The following is a 23,104-nucleotide window of genomic DNA, read 5'->3' on the forward strand; positions in this document are numbered from 1 at the left end:
CACTGTGTACTGGTGTAGGAGGGTGGCACAGAAGTGTATTATTAACGTAGCTGACAGCTATTTCCAGCCGCTGATGTCACACTTCCAAGAACACATGATAGCTCCCTCTTCTCACCCTCCTGCTTAGTAATCCCTCCTTCTGGCTGAGCGTCTGCCATTCATCTAAATTTACTTCGAACTCTCTAACACTACATACAGGACAATTCAACATTCTACGACACTATACATGCTCACATGACTTCCTTTTTAATGGCTTCTCCCACCCACCTTACCCTCTATACTGACATCTCTCCCTCCCCACCCATCTTATACCACACACTGGGATCCATCTCTCACCAACCTTCTTATGTCCCACTTTGACATCTCTCCCTCTCCAACCATCTTACCCTCCACACTGACATCTTTCTCTCACCCCATATATTGCCCCCCACGTTGTTTATAAACACACTGACATTCATCCCTCCCAAACTAACCTACCCTCCATGTAGAGCTCTTTCTTTCCCCACTCATTTTACCCCCATGCTGACATCTCTCTTCACCCATCTTTACTCCAAAGCTAACATACCTCCCAGCCTGCCTGCCTCTACCCACCCTTCACACACCTAGGGGCGTATCTATGGAAAATAGCACTTATGTCAACCAATAAAATTGTGTCTCTGTTCAAACATCTGATAGAGAGTGGTTGATTTATTAACCCAGGATAATCCACCACTAAACTATGTAAAAGATACAGTCACTCCAGGCTCTCGGTGGTGTCCTTAACAATGCTCACACCGGGGTGATGCTCTCCCCTATCTCTGCAGTCTCTGTGAGTTTTGCAGACCCACAGAAAGGCAAATAGTCCCTCTAATGTTGCACAATCTCTATTCCTGAATGGCACAGCTACTATAGACCACCAGTACTACCCCCACCCACCACACCAATATTACAGATCGCCACACCAATATAACTGACCACCAACACTATACCCCACCACACCACCACTACAGACCACCAATACTACCCACACCCACCACACCAATATTACAGATCGCCACACCAATATAACTGACCACCAACACTATACCCCACCACACCACCACTACAGACCACCAATACTACCCACACCCACCACACCAATACTACAGATCACCACACCAATATTACAGACCACCAAAACTACACCCCACCACACCACCACTACAGACCACCAATACTACCCACACCCATCACACCAATACTACAGATCACCACACCAATATTACAGACCACCAACACTATACCCCACCACACCACCACTACAGACCACCAATACTACCCACACCCACCACACCAATACTACAGATCACCACACCAATATTACAGACCACCAACACTATACCCCACCACACCACCACTACAGACCACCAATACTACCCACACCCACCACACCAATACTACAGACCACCAAAACTTCACCCCACCACACCTACATTACAGACAACCACACCAATAGTGCAGATCACCAATACTACACCCTACCAACACTACAACACTGAAACTGCCATATTAAACCATGACTACACCCCATGCTGTATTTGTGCCCCATAATACTATTACATTGTATCTCTCTCAGATTGAGGGTCACATTCCTCTCTGTAGATTAACGCAGCACACCCGGAGTGTCAAAATATCTTTGATACACATTGGATTCCCGGTATATAATGGATCTCTGCTATATAATGCTATCCTCAGTATATAATTGGATCTTTGGAATATAATGGGATCCCCATTACACGGTAGGGTCTCAGTTATATAATTATAGACCAGATCCCCCCCAATCTCATGTGTTGAGCTGAACCATCCTCAGCACACACATCACCAGAATCAGGCACTGCCTTATGACATCAGCATTGTACAGCTCAGTAGGGAGGATCTTCTCCCAGTACCAGCAGAGCCAGGCACTGTGCAGAGAGAGGGGTGTGCCCATTACCCTGATCCCACTATTAGCAACCGGGTGTGATGGTGACCCACTATGGGTGACTAAACACACCAACAGTCACCTACCATCCTCATATCAATAGGGGTTGACCTGAACCCCCCTTCAAATGGTGCCCAGGGCATAAACCATATACAGTATACCATACCCTGAATATGTACGCCTCCCCTGCACATCTTAACCAAAAAACAGTTCTTAAACATTATTTATAAGATCCCCAACCTTGCATATTCTGGAATAAGCAAGCTCCAGCTATTAAAAAATAATGTAGATATAACCAGTTTAACTTGGCAGTAATTAGAGAAACCACTGCTAAATATGAACTATTTAGCTTACAAACAGTTCATTGTGGTATAATCAGTGAAAATAAACTGTGCTCCAGTCTATCATCAAAGACCCAGTTATGCCCCTATTAGATCTTGCCTCTACAAAACATAGAAAAGGTAAAGAATGGCTGCAAGTCACAGTCTAAATATCAGAGACACCTATGCCCTTCCTATGACAGTCATGTGTAACTGCTCTCTGAATGTCAGCAGACAAATGTCCAGATTTGCATAAGGCCTATTTGTTGAACTGTAGCCCTCACAATGGAGGTCTTTTGAACCACTGAAATGCATTGGCATTGAAAAGATGGTGGCGGAGCTTTGGGGTGGGGGCTGTAAGCAGGTGCACTTAACTAGGTGGCTCTGTCCCAGAAGAGTGTGATAATAGGAAATAATGTAAGTGGGTGTTAGGTTCCCTTTTAGATTAAGCCTTCCTGTAGTGATGTAATAGGTGGAATTAGTGGTAATATATACACTATAATGTCAAAAGTATTGGGACGCCTGTCTTTACACGCACATTAACTTTAATGGCATCCCAGTCTTAGTCTGTAGGGTTTATCATTGAGTTGGCCCACCCTTTGCAGCTATAACAGATTCAACTCTTCTGGGAAGGCTGTCTACAAGGTTTAGGAGTGAGTTCATGGGAAGCACATTTGTGAGGTCATGCACTGATGTTGGACGAGAAGGCCTAGCTCGCAGTCTCTGCTCTATTTCATCCCAAAAGGGTCTTATCAGGTTGAGGTTAGGACTAGTGCAGGCCAGTCAATTCCTCCACCCCAACCTCACTCATCCATGTCTTTATGGACCTTGCTTTGTTCACTGGTCCAAATCCAATGGTGTGGGGTTGTTTTTCAGGGGTTGGGCTTGGCCTCTTGGTTCCAGTGAAGGAAACTCCTAAGGCATCAGCATACCAAAACATTTTGGACAATTTCATGCTCCAAACTTAGTGGGAACAGTATGGTAATGGCCCCTTCCTGTTCCAACATGACTGCACACCAGTTTGGGGTGGAGGAAGTTTACTGGCCTTCACAGAGTCCTGACCTCAACCCGATAGAACACTTTTGTGATGAATTAGAGCGGTGCCTGACCTCACATATGCGCTTCTGTAAGAATGGTCAAAACTTACCATAGACACATTCCTTCCTAAACCTTGTGGACAGCCTTCCCAGAAGAGTTGAAGCTGTTATAGCTGCAAAGGGTGGGCCAATTCAATATTAAACCCTACGGACTAAGACTGGGATGCCATTAAAGTTCCTGTGCGTGTAAAGGCGGGTATCCCAATACTTTTGACAATATAGTGTGTACCAGGGTGGGAGGAATCTAGTTGAGGCATGCGAGCCAAACACCCCACACCTATGCAGATATGCAGGGACGCTGATAGGGCAGTACAACCAGCCTTGCTGTACCGGGCCCGGGCTCCATGAGCTCAACTAGGGGCCCAGACAGCTTTAAAGTTAACTTCTGCCTAAATAAATAAAAAGACTTTAGATCCCAACCCCCACTCCAATTTGCTTACCAGGGCATATAAATATATTTTCCTGGGCCCCATCAGGTCAACAGAGTGGCCCAGGAGGTGATAGCAGAGGAGGGACTTTATTTCCATTTTTTCGGAGAGTAGGCACACTATCCTTGCCGCAAGCTGCACTGTATGAGATAAGTAGTTCCAGCCGCCCACTGCCTACTATGTCTTTCCTGGTGGAGTGATTCATTTGTACATCACTCTCCCTCAGTAAATACTGTGGAGTGAGGAAGAGACTGATGAGAGATGGCTGAGAGGGCTCAGCGGTACACAGACAAGCGGCACGCACAGCACACAGTGACACTGACAGACTTCTATGGAAGAAAGGTACAGCTCCCAGACAGTGTGCTTATAATCATAATCATTATGATGATCACAGCACAACATGTACTTTATGGCTCTGGCTCTGTGTCACATTGCTGTTGGGTGCTGACTTTGTTAACTTATGGCCATACTGATTGTAACACAGTATAGCCTTATCAAAGTCAACATCCAACAGCCATGTGACACAGAGCCAGAGCCATAAAGTACATGCTGTTCTGTGATCATCATAATGATTATGATTATAAGCATGAGTTGCTAGTTCACACTTGTGTTTGGAAGAGGGAATAAGAATGTGCAGCTGAGCCATGTTTTTACCCCCCACTACCACCGCTCCCCTTAAATAACCTTTCAACCAAGCTTTTCAATTAGGTCCCCCTGTCAGCTTTACATGCGGACCTGATTGAATGTTCCATGTAGGTCTACAGGGGTTTGGATGTAAATGGACTTGTGTCCATTTACACCCTCCTTCCTCCACGTCTGCGTAGGTCTAGAAAATGAAATTGAATATTTTTCCAGACCTAAATGTGATAGGTAAAAGGTAGCATGATGTAAATGGATTGCATTTACATCTGGCCTCCCATAGAGACATTACAAGTCATTCATAGATAGGGCTATTGGTTGGCACAATTTTGGGGGCACGACCCCATTGTGGATCAGTTTGGGCTAGGCACTTCAAGGTCCTATGGGTCCCGTGTTCTGACTTGCATAAGGTTCAGAACTTCCTGACGCTATGGTCTTCAACAGACATTACCTCTTTAGAAAAACACTTGAGGGTTCTAGGTGCAGGGCCGCTGTTAGCCAGTACAACCGGCCATATTGTACCTGGCCCGGCGTCATCAGCTTAGCAGGGAGGGCACGGGCAGCCTAGCAGGCAGTACAGAAAAAAAAAGGGGGCTTTCAAAATACACCCCCCATTCATTCCGCTTCTACTAGCTTAGGTGTTATACTACGTGCAATTCCAGGGCTCCTTTCTGATTATGGAATGGTGAAGGCGGAGCAGTTGAGGGACTTTTTTTTTTCAATTTCATGTGCCTGCGCGTTCCCGCGCCTGCTTCGCATGTTGCTGGCTGCTGTGCTAAAGTCCCGGATGCCTGCCACTGTGGCTGCCCATTGCCTACCCTGGTGGAGTGATCTTCCTCCGCTCAGGTCCCCACTCAGTAGCCAAGATCAAGAGGCTTATGTGAGGCGGGTGGCAGCAGCAGTGGCAAGGATAGACAACTTACAGGGAGCAGAGGGAGCCAGACTATATCGTGGATGGAGCACATATAAGCTGCGGGTTTAGTAAGTTTCCTAAGTAAATTATTTACTTTTTTTTTTTCCCCACAGGTTTTTTTTTTTTTTTTAATTGTACTGCGGCATGGAGAAGGGGCCTTAAATAAATAAGCATACTTTGCTTGGTAATATAAGACCCACTTAAATTAGTTTTGCTAATTTTAGCTAAAAATACAGACTGTATTGAAGCCACTGCATCATGTGCCAGTAAAGCAACTAGCATTTTCAAAAGCAATGGTCAGCAATGGTTACATATTTCTGTAATCACTGTATTTCTTTAAGAGACCATGTCATGTAACAAAATACCTGTGTGATAAGGTTCTGATGGCAGTAACAATTTTCCAAACGTAAAAGAGCAATGCATATTGTGAGCCTATAGATCTCCATCTTCTGCTAGTTATACTGACTTTGCTGTATGCTTTGTACACAGATCAGCGATCTGGCTATTTAGTCTCACTGCAAAGCAAGGAGAAAAACCAGACTGTTCTGTTAGTAAAAGCAGCACATATTACATATAAGGCAGGGTCTGGAGCGGGATCAGGGGCGGAGTTGAGGGTGGGGCTAAAGGGGGCCCCATCAGGTAGGCTGTACGGGGCCCCAAGATTTCTATCAGCGGCCCTGCAGATATGGTCAGCACAGACAAAGCAGAAGTTCCCCTGTGAGATAGTCCAATACCCAGAAGAGCCAGCTGTAAATAAGAGAACATCTATTTATTGCATGAAAAACAGCATCCAAACCCTATTGGGGAAGGGACCCAAAGGAAAGTCAACACGTTTTATGCTGTTCTATCGCTTAATCATGACCCCACATTTACGAGAGCCCACTCGCTTTCTATAGCCAGCATCACACCAGAGTATTATGTGTATGTGCCTGTCACAATATAAATATAAGGGAACTCAAATACCTAAAATAGATCCATCCTCATGATAAACAAATAACAATGTTAAAATCGGTGCAAAAAAAAACACTTAAAGTGCTGATGATGTGCTGGTGGCAAATACAGTGCTCAGGTGCAAACAAATAAATATATCCAAGTGTCCTTAGTGTTTTACAAAAATGTTAATAACGGTCCAAAAGTGCAAAAAAGTCCAAATAATTAAGGTGGGTGTTCAGGTGGGTAAAATATCTCCACAGGTGCTACTCCTTCACCAAACACCGTGCACAAGGTAGTGGGGTGCTTCTTCTTATCCCCTCTAGGTGTACTAGCCGCTCACCTTAAGGACAATGGCAAAAAGCCTTATCAGTAATCCAGGGGGCTCCTCTCCAATCCTATACCATGTTCCACTAGGGTCAATAGTCAGGGCTGCTGTAGGTCACATGAATCCCTCTTACTCTCCAGATTACCAGCGGTCACAGTAGATCTCAAAGTAAAATACTCAACATAGTGCAAGTATGTCTGGGTAACAGGTACTTTATTAAAATATAATTAAAACCACTCACATTTGTGGAAAATTCACAGCGCAAAAGGATAGCATTAGAGTGGGATCGCAGTCCTCACTTCCGCAATGTGCGTCACTTCCGGTCCGAACGTCCCTACGCATTACGCCACTTCCGCGTCATGTGGCTTCTTCAGGGGATCCGTTATTAACATTTTTGTAAAACACTAAGGACACTTGGATATATTTATTTGTTTGCACCTGAGCACTGTATTTGCCACCAGCACATCATCAGCACTTTAAGTGATTTTTTTTGCACCAATTTTAACATTGTTATTTGTTTATCATGAGGATGGATCTATTTTAGGTATTTGAGTTCCCTTATATTTATATTGTGACAGGCACATACACATAACACTATTTATTTATTTATTGATTTATATATTAATTTATCATTGATTATCAACCCAGAAGCGCAGTACCCCCCACCTGTTTATTTTTTGACACTGTATGGTTACCAGTCCTGGTACTAGCAGCATCCAGGATTTTCTGTACCCCCTTGATCGCTCCTCTTAGACAGCGCAGGACTCACCTTACCATTCCTTTATCACACCAGAGTAATAATCACTCCTGACTGTAGTCTCCTCTATGGATACACACAAACAACACTGTTGCAAAATACAAAAACAATGTATCAAATAAAAAAGCAAAACAAAACCTAAGCCATAACGTAATAATTCTCCTGTGCTGTGGAAAAAAAATAGTCCAAAATCAAAAATCAAGTCAAAGTCAAAAATCCCTGCTGAGCAGCTGCTGCGACAAAGTGAGTTAGCCACACTGAGTCCTCTGAATCAGCCTGAGAGAGGGGACTGTAACGCACCCTGTGACTCAAGTTATTTCCCAGATATAAGCATTTCAATATGTAGGTAATAACATCACCAGTATCCCCCGGCCCTTTTTTACATTTAGCTTTTGGCCTAGGAATTCTCCCAGCCCACAGCTGAATGGAGCTGGGGACAGAGCAGTGTGCGGGAAGCTGTCACATTCTCTGAGCACTGGGGGACCTCCATTTTGCTGGTGCTGGTGGTAATTCTTCCAGAATCTGTTGCTGCCATAACGAAAGGTTCTTAAAGTGAATGTTGGTTATGCACACTAAACTATGTACATATTCCGGATAAGCAGTAAAAGCACAATAAAGTGACACTAAACAATAACCTTATTTTTCAAAACGAATTCATGCACAACTACTTATTGGCCCTGTATACCTTTTTTTTTTTTTTTTTTTACCTTTAATAGTTTCTTACTATCGATTGAAAAAAAAGATTAAACTTTACAGTCAGGTCAATAAATATTGGGACATCAACACAATTTGAATCTTTTTGGCTCTATACACCCTCACAATGGATTTGAAATGAAACAAACAAGATGTGCTTTAACTGCAGACTTTCAGCTTTAATTTGAGGGTATTTACATCCAAATCAGGTGAAAGGTGTAGGAATTACAACAGTTTGTATATGTGCCTCCCACTTTTTAAGGGACCAAAAGTAATGGGACAGATTAACAATCATACATCAAACTTTCACTTTTTAATACTTGGTTGCAAATCTTTTGCAGTCAATTACAGCCTGAAGTCTGGAACGCATAGACATCACCAGACGCTGAGTTTCATCCCTGGTGATGCTCTGCCAGGCCTCTACTGCAACTGTCTTCAGTTCCTGCTTGTTCTTGGGGCATTTTCCCTTCAGTTTTGTCTTCAGCAAGTGAAATGCATGCTCAATCGAATTCAGGTCAGGTAATTGACTTGGCCATTGCATAACATTCCACTTCTTTCCCTTAAAAAAACTCTTTGGTTGCTTTCGCAGTATGCTTCGGGTCATTGTCCATCTGCACTGTGAAGCGCTGTCCAATGAGTTCTGAAGCATTTGTCTGAATATGAGCAGATAATATTGCCCGAAACACTTCAGAATTCATCCTGCTGCTTTTGTCAGCAGTCACATCATCAATAAATACAAGACAACCAGTTCCATTGGCAGCCATACATGCTATACGCCATGACACTACCACCACCATGCTTCACTGATGAGGTGGTATGCTTTGGATCATGAGCAGTTCCTTTCCTTCTCCATACTCTTCTCTTCTCATCACTCTGGTAAAAGTTGATCTTGGTCTCATCTGTCCATAGGATGTTGTTCCAGAACTGTGAAGGCTTTTTTAGATGTTGTTTGGCAAACTCTAATCTGGCCTTCCTGTTTTTGAAGCTCACCAATGGTTTACATCTTGTGGTGAACCCTCTGTATTCACTCTGGTGAAGTCTTCTCTTGATTGTTGACTTTGACACACATACACCTACCTCCTGGAGAGTGTTCTTGATCAGGCCAACTGTTGTGAAGGGTGTTCACCAGGGAAAGAATTCTTCGGTCATCCACCACAGTTGTTTTCCGTGGTTTTCCGGGTCTTTTGGTCTTGCTGAGCTCACCGGTGCGTTCTTTCTTTTTAAGGATGTTCCAAACAGTTGATTTGGCCACACCTAATGTTTTTGCTATCTCTCTGATGGGTTTGTTTTGTTTTTTTTTCAGCCAAATGATGGCTTGCTTCACTGATAGTGACAGCTCTTTGGATCTCATATTGAGAGTTGACAGCAACAGATTCCAGATGCAAATAGCACACTTGAAATGAACTCTGGACCTTTTATCTGCTCCTTGTAAATGGGATAATGAGGGATAATGGGAGTAATGGAACAGCTGAGCAGCCAATTGTCCCATTACTTTTGTTCCCTTAAAAAGTGGGAGGCACATATACAAACTGTTGTAATTCCTACACCTTTCACCTGATTTGGATGTAAATACCCTCAAATTAAAGCTGAAAGTCTGCATTTAAAGAACATTTTTTGTTTGTTTCATTTCAAATCCATTGTGGTGGTGTATAGAGCCAAAAAGATTAGAATTTTGTCGATGTCCCAATATTTATGGACCTGACTGTATATGAGGTTCAGAAGAAGGATACTTTAACTGGTTCCAGCTCAGCCCATTGTACAATGACAGCTGAGCGGGACTACTCTTGTTCAGCGTGGCAATCGGGGGTGAGCTGTGTCCCTCGGACACAGCACATCACTGATCAGGGTAATGAGCCTCTTTACCATGTGATCAGCTGTGTCCAATCACAGCTGATCACATGTAAACAAATGTCATTATGGGCATTTCCTTTCTTTAGTGCTGTCACTGATTATAAGTGCAGCTCCATCAGTGCAGCATATCAGTGCCCATAAGTGCAGCATATCTGTGCCCATCAGTGCAGCATATCTGTGTCCATCAGTGCTGCCCCATCAGTGCAGCATATCAGTGCCCATCAGTGCAGCATATCAGTGCCCATCAGTGCAGCATATGTGTGCCCATCAGTGCTGCCCCATCAGTACTACTGGTGCAGCCTCATCAGTGTCCATCAGTGAAGCCTATCAGGGCCCATCAGTGCAGCCTATCAAGGCCCATCAGTACAGCCTCATTAGCGCACATCAGTGAAAAAGAAAAATTACTTATTTGCAAAACCTTATAACAGAAATGAAGAAACAGGTTTTTTTTTTTTTTGTTTTTTTTTTACATTTTTGTTTTTTTTTAGTTTGCTTAGCAAAAAATACAAAATGTAGTGGTGATTAAATACCACCAAAATACAGCTCTATCTGTATGAAAAAAAAATGGTAAAATTGTTATATGGGTACAGTGTTGCATGACCGCGGAATCGTCATTCGAAGTGCGACAGCGCTAAAAGCTGAAAATGAGCCAGGGCAGAAAGGGTTAGGGTGCTTGGCACATTTATTTCTGCAATAAGCATTAAAGCATATTAGCATTCCTCTGTTGTCAGTGTGCACTCTCAATATATAATATGCCAATATGCAGAGGCAGGATGATGTTCTACACTACAGTAATGAATGGAATGGATTATGTAATCTGTTAAAGGGAAACTCTACTTCTTCTAAAAATATATATATATATATATATATATATATATTATATTGCAAAATGAGCCTTTTGGGAATTAAAATGTATGTAAACCCTACCAAGAAATGTCTGTTATCTGTCTGCCTCTGTTGAATGTTATCAGTTGGAATTGTTCCTAGCTCCCACTGCCACTTGACACCTCCCCCCATGTTACAGAAATGAGGAAAGGGTGCTATAGTCTAAAAACTGAACTAAACCCATTGATTTAACGGTTTCAAAGAACAGTTACATGCTGGGAATGCTTACTGTCCGACTTGCTTGTGTTCTCAATCAAACTCAAAACATCAAATAGCTAGTGTCAAAACTGATCACATGTGCAGCACCATGGCAGTTACAGATCAAAATAAACTAAGATGGCAGTGTGGTCAATGACTACAGCTGTATCTTTACTCTGGGGCGGCTAGGAGGCACACAGCCTTGCCATGGTAAATATATTTCCCCTTCTTTTCTATGGGAAGACCATAGTCAATTAAAGCCAACAAGCAAAGGTCTTACTAAAGGAATTAATGGATAATCAATTGCGTGTATGTGCCACTCTCAATAGTGAGGCTCTACAGTGAAGATATCCATATAACAAAAACAGGTAAATGGCGGGCCTGGGGGAAGAAAGGGGGGTGGTGTTCACATTTTAAGGATAACTTTTAAGGATAACTGTACTGAAACTACAGTTATCTTTAAATAAGGAATACCACTTCATTTTTCTATTCACCTTCAGTCTAAATGCATATACAGTATGACCAGCAGCTTGATAGGCCTGCTCACCTCCTGCTAGCTAGAAGATGAGAACCTGATAAGAAGTAATGGACAGCGTTAGTCTCTGGCAGCAGGCGCACACTGGGGATGAGCATCGCCATTTAGGATGCAAGAGGGTGGGGTCAATTCACAAACCAAGCTGAAGATCACCCTGCACTGCAGTGCAATATATGTTTACCAGCAGCTGCAGTTCTGTCACATAGCCTCACAGCACTAACTGTATACTATTGAATTTATGAATGAACAGTCAATACTGTGGTGCAATGTAACAGATCCGCTGGCACAGTATATGTTTACAAACAGCTACAGATCAATCACAAAGCCTTGCCAGTGCTGACTGTTTATTCATAAATTCAAGAGTAAACAATGACTCAGTGATGTGGGGATGTGTGATAGATATGTGGCTGCTGCTTAATTTACTCTTCACCAAAGATCTATCACACTTCCACAGAGCTGGTTGAATATTTTTGAATTTATGAATGAACCTTCAGCGCTGCAGATCTGTTCACAAAGAGAATCTAAGAGAGGGGGCAATGGCTACAGTGCTGTGCTATAGCTTCCTCATAGACACGCCCATAAATTGGGCTTCACCCTGGGGTGGAGCTACAGCATAGCACAAACAGAAGTGAAGATGTGTTTTTAATGCACAAATGGGCTAAGGATCAGAATGGGACCAAGTGCTACATGCATTTGATCCCCTAGGGGATTTAAAGAAAATGTAAAAAATAAAGTGATGCTTCTTCTTTATACATGTAGAAAGTGGCAAATCTAGCAGACCTTAAAGTGGAAACGTGCTTCATTCCCCTAAAGACATAGTAGCATAAAGGAAAAAAAATCTGTAGGGAAAAAAATTTAGCATGCTGTTTATACAGACAAAGGTGTAACAACCATTCTCATATATTATGCAGTCAGTACTTATGCCACTTAGCCCACTACCTAGTGGTAGTGTACTAATAATATTATGTTTAATGTTTAATGCTTAATGCTTGAATATTGTAAGGATCTTCCTAATGGAACTACATGGTTAAGGTGCAATTTTCTGTCTTTGTGCAGTCCTGTTGTTTTCCAATAAAATAAAAAATGAGCCAGTAATGTGTCGAGCACCATCTTGACTGGTAAGAATCATATGTGCAACATCTTTCAAACTAAAAGTTTAGCTAATATATTTACCTTATCCCTGATTCCACCTGCAAAAATAACATCATCACCATTCCAACAAGATTTTAGTGCATTTTGAGGCAGGCAATAGACAAAATCGCTTGATTCCATCACACAGTCAGTGTTGATAGGGGAATCCGTCTCGCAGCTAGCAATAATTGCATGTAAAATCTGCCAGGCTTGATTGATCGATCAACTTGGGTACATTTAGCATGCCCATACACAGTTTGAACTGGCCATGATTCGAACAGTCTATGGCCTGCCTAAATCTTGCAGGTAGGTGCTCCTGCACAATACCATACAGTAATTTCTCAAGACTTGGGGTACTCACCATTCCTTGGGGTCTTGCTGGAAGGATGGTGGATTTACCCCCTTCAGTACTAAAGCAAGGGTAGTTATATTTCATATAAAGAAATATAAGCAGCACTCAAAATAAATGTGATTGTGCAAAAAAAAAAAAAAAAAACTCTATATAATACAAATAAACAAAGTGCAAAAAAATGTCTCCTTAAAAACCATCACTTGACCCATCCCCGAAGACGTTATTGGTGACGAAATACATTGGAAGTGGCCTGGAGATAACGACATCTTGCATACCTAGCCGCTACCCAGCGATGGTGTATGAGCCGACAGCTTGCTGGATCTTACATCACTACTACTATACATGCTGTATACTAACCATATTGAGGTAATTGTTGCCATTACTTTGTAAAAAACAATTGTTTATTTGATGGGTTTTACTATGGCAGTATTTTTTCTTTAATATTTTCAAGTCACTTAATGGGCTGTTCATTCTAGATTTCTGGGCGTGTTTGACCATTATAACTTATGGTCCTGCATATCTGGTAAGAGGTGTGCATAAGAGGATGTTGCTGGTGATGGACCCCTTTACCCGTTTACATTGCACAGTGCACTTTCTGGATGGAATGATTTAATTCACCTATGGACTATTCACCAATCACCATTATGGACTTTTTAATATTGTCTTGCTGATGTTTCCTGGTTATCAGTTGATTGCATGTAAAGTATATGCACATCTACACGTTTGCACTTTGTTATATATTTTTATGTTATTAGCCTCTTAATAGTCTACATGACGTTTTTTTAAGCAGCCATTTTTTTTGCTATTTATTTGTTCATTTGTGTTTTTATAGAGTTATTCTTTGCACAATCACATTTATTTTTAGCGCTGCTTATATTTCAGCTGGTATCACACTTAAATGAGTGGCTGACAACCTTTTCTTTTTTTGTGGTATATGACTGAGTGCCGATTTTTATAATTTTCTGCCTATTATATTTTATAACATTTCCTTTACAGTTTTTTTTTCTTACTTTAAATTTGCTATTAACTATATGGGAAGGGGCACTGTTATATTGCACCTTGCCTTTTATTGCACAGTCTGCTTTAATGTCTTTTTTTGGTCACAAATGCTAATGCTAATGAAATCACTTCTGTTGTGCTTGACATACTAATGAGAATTACCAGCCCTGTGATGATGATCAATCGGATTAGGCTGCAAAGGTCCTGTCCTTGGGTATGTGCAAAGGCGATGCAATGGCTTTAAAAATCCAGTGCCTGGGACATTTACTTACAAGCCTGGCATGCAAAATATGATGCTATCTATAAGCTCCTTCTCCTTTTAGAAGCAAGTCATTATTAATATATATATATATACAGTATATATGAAAAATAATACAATATAACTATAAACTGGCAAAAAAGAAGACTAGATCCAGAAGCTCCAGGAACGAATGCGTTAAGTAACACTCTGCACAAGGCTGTCCCTGTGTAGGGGTTTCTATACAACACTGAGATCTATAAGAGGTTGGCTTGAAAGGCTTTTTGCATCGACGTCTCCATAGCTACTCACGAATTCAACATCTGCTCTCTGCAATTCCCTCCGCCTAATATACACAAACACACTGCAAGGAAAATTACAACCGCAGCCTGACTTCAATAGAACTAACTGCCCTAAAAGCAATCATGGTGGAGAAATGTGCTCTAAATTATTGGTAATCTTTAGTAAATTACAGCAGGCAGTATTATGACCCATGTTTAAACTGAAATCTATGGATTTAAATACAGAATAACACACTCAGATGTGTTTCCACCCCAGAAATATTGAAGTGGAATCAGTCACTATGGAAACGTCGGAGCTCGTCTGTTAACGTTAATGCATCTCCTGTATCTGATGTTTGCCTAGTGGAAATTAACATTGAATTGTGCATGCAGTACAAGCAGAGTCATTAGCACTGACCATAGGAAACGAGAGTGTTTGTAGCACTGGTTGACTTAGCATCTGCGTAGTGCACAAAGAACCCTCTCACGTGATATCTGCTGAGGTTCTGATGGTGCAAATGCCCTAGTTTGCCTAAGCCTGGCAATGCCGATGTTCTTGAGTCATTTTATTTTGTACTATTATTATTAATATTATTATTGAAAAAAAAAATAGTATTTTAATATTATTATTACAGTATACAGCATGTATATTGCGCCAACCGTTTACACAGCACTTTACAATAAAAAAGGGAGACAATACAGCAAAATACAAGAGGATTAAGAGGGCCCTGCTCAGAAGAGCTTACAATCTAATAAGGTACTTTTTAAAAGATTTTAATCCAGTGTGCCTAGTCATCAGGTTACAGTGCTTTGTTCTGAAGGCGCTGTCTGCTGCCAGGAAAGCATTTACTGATTACATGAAAGTATTAATATTTTATAGCAGGGCCTCAATGTCACAATTATAATTCAGTAGGTACAGGAGCACTCAACCAAACTGTTAGAGACATGAGCTGCCATGCCTCTCGCTCATAGCTTTGGTAGGAAATGTGAGATTGTGAAAGTAGGAGGTGATGGTGACGCTCCTTGAAGTGACATAGGCCCAGAATGAATGGAAAGGAAAGACAGGCTCATACAGGTTTTCAGAAGACTTTAGCTTGTAGTCAGACGCAGGTGTTGGTGGGCATTTATGGATAAGGACAATATTTAAGGTGGGATTTTATAGATGAGGACATTATTTATATATAGGGTCAAAAAGAACCTCAAGAGAAACCTAAGCAAAACAGTTTGTAACCTGGTTTGGTGGCCTAGTTAGGATATGGAATATTATAAAGGACCGTCTCTCCCAAAAAGTAATTTAAGGTGTTGTAGGGACAGATGGTGACAGGTACTCCTACTTTGGGAATTCAAGGCCATAATCATTGATACTTTGGCAACTGTTCTGGTATTGGCAAGCATGCTCTCTCTGTCGTCATTTGGTCAAGATGCTTGCTTGTGGACTCAAAAACACTCTGGCACCTCCCTTCCAAAAGCTGACACTCAAACTTGGCAGGCCACATGTCACTCCCATGTACATGTCGCTACAACTTTAAACTTCCCCATGGCACCAGTGTGTTTTTGCAGCTAGCAATTCGTGCCAATCTGCACGCCATGCCTTTAAATAACATGCCCTGTGATGTCACCGTACTGTGATGGAGATCTCTTCTAATCACCTCTGTACCTGTACACAGAATGCCCCTCCAACAACCACTAACCAATGTAGTAATTTGAAAGGTACATTGTTTCATAGAAGAACTTCTCCTTAGATCTCCTTACAAGCCATGGCATAGGGTACCAAGTATGTGGTGTGAGTAGCCTGAGTATCCTTGAATGGAAGCCTATAGCAGGTGAAAGGAAGGCCTTCAATCTGTGGCATTCCACTTGCTCATGAGGAAGGGCTAGAACCCCCATAAGAAATTTGGAGGATCATTAGATTGATTTTCCCACACAAGACAGGAAGTAAGGACAATTCTGCAACAAGGACACAGCAGTTCTAGCAGTCCCTTAACAGCAATTGTATCTCTATCTGTCTTTCTGTTAGAGGTTTAGTTTCACATCTGTCCTGCTGACCACATTTGCCAAACATTTGCCAAAGAGGGAGTGGAGGGAAATTTTTCTATTGGAGTCTCTGATACCAGCAAAAACTCAAATGGGTTTTTTATTTCTTCCCCACTTAATTAAAAACCAAAATTATTAAATGTTTAGCCTGACAGGCCTTTTAACATTGCAGAGAACTTTGTGGTTGGAGGAATCCTGACAGATCACTTACGTTTGTCTGCCAAAGTATTGATATTTCTATTCAGTCGGTGTTGTGGTTTACACAGCGCAGCCCAAAAATGATAACTACTTTCTGGTTTAGCTTTGCAGCTTCTCTCACTGCTTCCAGTCAATTCATTGGACAACACCAGCATTTTTTTAACATTACAATGCTAATTCTTTTTCCCGGCAAGGAATACAAAAAGCTCCAAAGCTGAACCTGAAATAGGGGAATCATTTAGGGTAGAATGCGGGAATTGCAAGAGTTGCAAGCAAAGAGTTTAGAGCAGCAACTATGAAGAACTTGTGACCTTTACCCTTCCCTTCCTGTTGTGTCTTCTATTCACAAAACTTCTAGTATTTTTCTCCCAGAATGCAAGGTGTTCTGTGAATGGGAGAATGAATGACCGGTCTCCCTGGCCCATTTACACACCTTGTATTCCAGGTGTAAAATACTATTCAGTTTGTGAATGGATCAGGGGACACATCCCCCACAGTGCTGAAAGATCACTTGCTGTGGTGAGTATCCGGTGTCATTGGAGAGAGGATTTTTACCGTAACCAGCACTTTACCAGTACATTATATTATCACTTCACTATAGCAACCCACAGTGTTTACGGATGCTGCTACAGGCTGAGTGGGTCAAATGTTGTCTGTGTGGAAAGTGTTTTCCATGGTTGTATAAGACTTTCCTTGCATCTGATTGGTACATGAGAAAATAAAATGTCACCAGCATATAAAGGGTGCCGGTTGGAGACTTGCCAGTGGGATATTCCTCTTTTGGCCCTACTTGACTCAATTTTATCTGGTGAGTGTGATGTGAGTATCCTGGGTATCCTGGGTACACCAGAGTAGAAGACACTTATATTAATGCTATCACTTATTGTGGCACGTTGGACTTTATTACTTTATAACATGGTGTTTTTCCGCACATAGATAAGAAAGAATTTAACGCTATTATATGTTTGCTGATATTGGTTTATCATATTTGCTAAAGCTCTGTTCCCCTTCATAAAGGTTTATGTGTATTGATATCTTTGAGACATTTATTGCCTTGTGGCAGCAGCTGTTTCTCTTCTTCTGTGCACACAGTGGTGAGTGGATATTGAGCAAATTATTTTGCTGTTTGTTTTTAACGCGATTCCAAGATCACTCTGGATTTCTAGAACAGGAGATTATATCATATTAGTATAATGTGGGTTTAGATTTATTTCCCAAGATGACTATTAAAAGCAAGCACACTTGCAGATTTTTAAGCGGACCTTCACCCTATAAAACAAATTATTTTCACCTGCCTCCTGCCCCCTCCCTCTCCCACAAATAGATTCATTTTTTAAAGGTTTTTAACCATTTTGGGCTGCAGTGAAGCACTTCCTCTTTTCTCACCTTGGCAAGAATAAAATTCGCCTCCTGCTCCCTGCAAAGGTGTGCCTTTGAATTCCTTGCATGTGCAGATGTGCCTCAGGGCGTGGTTCCCAACAGAGCCATGCACACATCTGTGCATGTGCAGGGGTTTCCCTGTGTGAAGATGAAGAAGGTATGAAAGTCCCAGATCTCAGTATGTCTGCACATGCGTGGGAAGCCTCAGCATGAGCACAGGGCTCCGCTGAGACCCAAAATCCAGGCAGAGCCCTCCAGCATGTCTGCGCACATGGTGCCAGATCGTAAAAGGCAGTGTCGGATTGAGGAAAGGAAGGGCCAAAATTACACAAAAATTAAGTTCCTCTTTAAAAGAGATGCATGGCCAAAGCTTTTTTGGTCATGCATCTCGTCTGGGTCTCAGTGGTGCACCTACTTTTGCTTTTCTGTCATCCAGAGTCACCTAATAGCAGGCTATAGATCACTATAAGCTGACATCATAGAGCACTCTAGGCTCTAGAACAGTGGTTCTCATCTCCAGTCCTCAGGACCCACTAACAGGCAAGATTTTAAGTATTACCTTGGGGAGATGCAGACTAGAGTACTGCAATCACTGAGCAGAAAATTATATCACCTGTGATGTATTTCAGTTATCTTGCAAACCTGGCCTGTTAGTGGGTTCTGAGGACCGGAGTTGAGAACCACTGCACTAGAAGGATTCCGACCATATTGCCGGGATCCATCCACCTGTTTGACAGATGGCTCCAGCTCTCAGTTTGCAGCTGACAGCCAAAGGCAGTTGTGCCCATCCCCTCCTTAGCCCAATGCTCCAGTAAGCGCTGTGAGTCACTGCTCTCCACTCCAAGCAGACTGAGAATTAAGCGATCAGTGGTCATGTGATTACTCAGTTCTCAGTCTAACAGCGAATGTAGGGAAGCTGCAGCATCACAACGATGCTGCAGCATAGAGACGAGTATGAAGTAGGGATGCTACAATACCTTTTTATCGACGAGTACTTATACTTTCATTGAAGTATTCTCCGATTCTATGTACTGATACTTTGTGGTGTGATTTGCGTCCATACAAAATGAATGAATGGGGTCAAATCGCACTGCAAAAGAATCAAATGCGATGCGATTCCTGTCCAAATGGCATGCAGTTTCTCCACCGCACCTGTGTGAACCCAGGGGTGTCATAGTGATTTCAGCTTGGGTACACACAGTAGCAGTGCAGGAAACCACATGGCATTCAGACAGGAATCGCACTGCATCCATTTTGTATGGACACAAATTGCACCACAAAGTATCGGTTTCGGGTATTGGGAGCATTTTGATGTGTAAGAGTACTTATGAAAATTCTCAGTATCGCCACCAATACCAGTATCGATATCGGTGTATCCCTAGTATGAAGGTTTGTTTTTGTTTTATCGGCACCAATGCCAGCATCGGTACCGGTGCATCCCTATTGTGAAGGTTTGATTTTGTCTTACAAACCCAAACTTCTCCTTTACCTATTACTGTAAATTATTAGGCATCTTAAAAAAAAAACAGGTTCAGAAGTAAAGATAGCAAAAATGTCATCCTTGTTATAATACATTTATCTGGGTTAGTTGTAGGGGCTGCTGCAGCTTGGTAAACAACACCGTTGTATCTATTTCATAGATTTATTCAGAGGGTTTTATAATTCCTTTCCTTTATTATCTAGAAGCAGAGCTTTTTTTCTCAGAGAATAGATGCAGGAACTCCCCCCTTCTGAGTCACCCTTCATTTCTACTCCCTACGCACCTCTATCCACCTCCGAGTACCGCCCCTTTAGAGAATACAGAACCAAGTATCATTTTCTGCTACTAAGTGATTTGCACGGACTGTGTTAATGATAATAAGAAAGACAGTAAAATAGATCCTGTGCAGTGAGCAACGATAGATCCCACCCACGGAAATGGTAGACCCTCCCCCCCAGCAATGTAAGACCCCACCCCAGCAACACTATATCCCCTAGACAACAATAGACTCCCCCCCAGCAACAATGGACCCCCGCAACAAAATACCACCACAGCAACAATAGACCCCAACAGCAACAACAAATCTCCCAGCAGCCAGCAACAATAGACCTCTCCCAAATAATTGACCCCCCCCCCCCCCCCCAGCATCATAACATCCCCACCAGCAATATAGTCCAATATGGTACAATAGGTCCTCCAGCAACCAGCATTAATGTGACCCTCCAGCACACCCCAGAACTCCTTGCCATTACATACATCCATTGCTGGAGGTGCCGTAACTGCGTTCCCGCAGGTTAACGCTAAAAAAAAAGCCCCGCCTAGAGGCATAAAACCATCATAACCCTGTTTACTCATTCCAACCTATGAGATCACATACAATAAATAAAGCTGTATGCTGCATACTCTGACTGTCGCTATATTAGGGACCACACTATCATAGAAGACAATTCTTCACTTCATTCTATTGTTATAGTGATCCTGTGTTGGCCAAAAAATCTATGGCTTTTCACAATGCAATTGACTGAAGTCTATTGTTACTGTATTTTCAGGAGCATCCCTGAATACATCAATGGGGATCCTGGCTGTCGTAGCTCAGTATGATGGCTGTAAGCATTGCGATAAATCGTAATTAAAAAATAACAAACCGTTTGATTTCTGGTAGAGTCTACAGATTATTATCTGCGTCATGTAGAAAACAAATTGATAATATTTGCCCTTTGTCAGGTGGACTTATTCTTATCAATGTACATGTTCTAACATTAAGAGGGAATAATAGTAGTAATAATACATTGGCACAAAGACGCATAAGACGTGGTCATTAATATATAGGAATGAAGCTGTTCCATTTGGACAGGCGGTGGGTGTACTGCGTCATTAAACATACCCTTTAATTATTTATATAGATTTTCAGGCTATAAAATGAATTGCAAGCTTGCTTGTTTATAAAACCCTGTTAAATGAACATTTCCTGGGAAGTCAGAAATGGTACCTTTGTCCAGTAAACAGAACATAAGCTAGAACGTGGGAACAGTGGGGTCAGGTATATAATAAGAGTTACATTACCTTGTCTATGTCGTGCTGGTTACCTTTGCTGTCAGAGCTGTGTATATCTGCTTGTGAAGCTTGTAGGGAGTGCTCTGAATAGGCAGAGGAAGGAGGGTGAAGGGGACTGGGAAGGAGGGTGAAGAGGACTGGGAGGGACTGGCACATTGATCCTCACTGAGGGGGAAGGGATGAAGGGAGCATGTTGTTCTATAATGGATATTACATCCGTCTGAATGGCGTGAGGGAGACGAAAGGTTATAGTTTATTCACAGAGCTTGGTTATTAGAAAGCTGACATGTTAATTTTCTGGGAAACTGAGCGAAAGGGGGGTTTTCATTATTGATTGCATTACTTCATTTTTTCCACTGATAAAGATGGCCCTCCTAATTACTTGCAATTTAATGGAAAGAATCGAAACCTTCTGCACTGTGGGATTGGAATTATCGTCTTGTTAGAACGGACATGGGGGCATGTGTGTATCCAGGGGGTATGGTAGATGTCTGTCCAATCTCCGGGTTCTGCATCACGCCAACACCAATAGCCATGAGGATGATATTTTTTCCAGCTCTAATCCTAAAAGCCTGTCATCAGCAGCAGAAGGCAAAAATGAGGCATAAAAGCAACACATATTCAAGTAGCCAGTAACTGAACAGTGAAATATCTTTAGAAGCTCTGGCCCCTACACTATTTTGCTGTTTGTTTTTAACGTGATTCCAAGAAAGCTGGATTTCTGTAGTAGGAGATTATAGCATAGAGTAGCAGGTTTTCCAGGCATTGGGCTTGATGTGGGTCTGCCATTGTTACAGGTTACCTCTCCAGCCCATGTGAGCTGCGCACCTAGGTGTGAGAACTGAGACATGGACAACTCTGGCATCCTTGTTTGGTTGTTTTATTGTAGTTTTAGGGGATGGGAGAAGGGAATGAGTGGGATACTCCTTAGGCTCGACTATGTACAATTCTACGACTTTATAGCAAAAATGCCCGTTAGTGCTGTCTTGATGCCAGCCGACGCTAGCCAGCGCTTACTGGCGCTTTGAACACACTGTATCTCTGAAAGCTGTGCTGGAACTTAAGTGCAAAAGATCCAGGACTGTAGAATATTGAACTTCTAACAATAATTGCACTCAAAAGTCACTGACTACTCCCTCCTGCCTGGCACTGGCTTGAGGTAGCTTGTTGTGAGTTCCTGTATGGCTGCAACTCTTAACTGATGCACTACACACTGTGCACTGACTCTTAAGGGCCCAAACTGCAGACGCCCCATTTCACACTTCAGGGTCCTCAAACTAGGTACCCCCTCTATCACTTCTGGGTCCTCTGGCCAGGTAACCCCCTGACAGCTAGCTGATACTTGTATCATAGAACCTTCTCCGGAGGGGTCCCCACTGATGCTAGGCAGACCCCCCAGGGGCAATCCTCAGTACTCACGACCTGTGTAGGCTTTCCTGGGACTGGACACCTCTCGCTCTCTGCTGGTTCTCCGCACACCGGATCCCCCTCAGCTCAACTCAGCACTCTCTGGATTCTCAGGCGGCACCCGAGACATCTGCTTCCTCTGACAGGAGGAGAGACAGCTGTCCTCTACCTCCTGGGACTCTGCTTCCTGCCAAAGACGCCGAGCCACGCACCTCCCTAAAACTTATACCCACTCCCAGAATCCTTTGTGGCAGAATCTGCTTTCTGGGGTAGTTACAAGCCTGAATGTGTCCCTGATTGGGTTTCCTCCACTGCCCTATGAGAAGCCTCTCACAGAGCTAGGGGGGAGACTCCCCTCTCAGCAGGCACACCTGGAAGCCATGACACCCTAACCAAAAAAGCAATCATGGCCCTGAAGACAAGGCCCACTATGCATTTACCTAGCACCTACCTGTAGGGTGCTACAATAGTATAATGTAGTTTCTGTTTTATTTCCCAAGCTTGCTATTGTAGCAGGCAAATTATTAAATGTAGCTG

General features: G+C 42.5%; 1 protein-coding gene across 1 annotated transcript in view; it reads right to left on the reverse strand.

Annotated features, from left to right (window-relative positions):
- PRNP (prion protein (Kanno blood group)) overlaps positions 1-21,293 on the reverse strand; it is a 37,737-nt gene extending 16,444 nt beyond the window's left edge. Inside the window, exon 1 of the mRNA XM_082254896.1 lies at positions 21,170-21,293. The gene's annotated coding sequence lies outside the window, so the exon portion shown is untranslated. The remainder of the gene's footprint in view (positions 1-21,169) is intronic.
- Between the last annotated feature and the right edge of the window lie 1,811 nt (positions 21,294-23,104).

The sequence above is a fragment of the Pelophylax lessonae genome (assembly GCF_965119305.1).
Source record: "Pelophylax lessonae genome assembly, chromosome: 4".
In the NCBI taxonomy this organism is placed as follows: domain Eukaryota; kingdom Metazoa; phylum Chordata; class Amphibia; order Anura; family Ranidae; genus Pelophylax; species Pelophylax lessonae.